This window comes from Hippopotamus amphibius, chromosome 4 (genome assembly GCF_030028045.1).
Source record: "Hippopotamus amphibius kiboko isolate mHipAmp2 chromosome 4, mHipAmp2.hap2, whole genome shotgun sequence".
NCBI lineage: Eukaryota > Metazoa > Chordata > Mammalia > Artiodactyla > Hippopotamidae > Hippopotamus > Hippopotamus amphibius.
Genome location: NC_080189.1, coordinates 134,420,437 through 134,421,405, shown reverse-complemented (window position 1 = coordinate 134,421,405; position 969 = coordinate 134,420,437).

Here is a 969-nt window from a genome sequence, read left to right as displayed (position 1 = left end):
TGATCTTCTTTCTTGAGTGGAAAGCGTTTTCTCCCGGTGAAACCGGAAGAAAGTTCTAGGGAAATAGCGCCTCTCTCCACGAAATCCACTTTGCCGGACATTCCCAAAACCTACTGCGATGCAACACAAGTTCCCTCACCCCCCACCCCACCCCCGCGCCCCTGCCAATACTTCCTGAGTATCAGGACATTTTGCAAGACAGCCCCGAGGAGGAGAGATTCTGTAAGGCACACACCCTCTGCATCTCAGCGACCCGGACGTTGGATGTGCCAGGCGGAGCCCGGATTCAAACGTCCTCGCTGAGTCCTCCCTGTCCCCAAGCTCGTCTCGCCCCACCCACCCCCACATGCACACAATTTCAGGACTGCATCGGACCCGCTCTAAGATCCTCCACGTTCCCCCTGTGGAAAGTGAATTGTTATTCCCACCCAAGGAAGTCATCTGAGACTTGCTGGCGGACAGAGAGAGTCTAGCTGAGATGAGAAGCAGGGCCCTCGCTGTAGGACTTTAACTCCCACCGCTTCTTTGTGCTTCTGGGCCGGCAGCGTTGGTGAGAACAAGATGATTGACAGGCGCCCAATACTTTAGTAAAAGTGAGCCCAACTAGCACATTAAACGGTGACGACTGATTGGGGACACTAAGTCATCCCCCAAATTATTTTAAATACTGGAGTGCAGTGGCATGAATGACAGGGGGTGTGTACCATTTCCAGGTGGTCCCAGGGCTGGACCACCCCTGACCCTGGTCCAGGACTGGGTTTTTTCTGCTCTTGGAGGAGGGCATGCTGCCTGGACTCGGCAGAAGCAGCCGGCTGGCCTGGACGCGGACTCCATGGAATTTGGCCTGGACTCCAGAGCAGATTATCCCAGTCTCGGCTGAAACTGAAGCATCAGCTCCCTTAGCCTTTTTCCCTGGGAACCAGATTGGCCGGGGTTTTGCCTCCAGTGGTAACGTGAGAGACGTCTCTC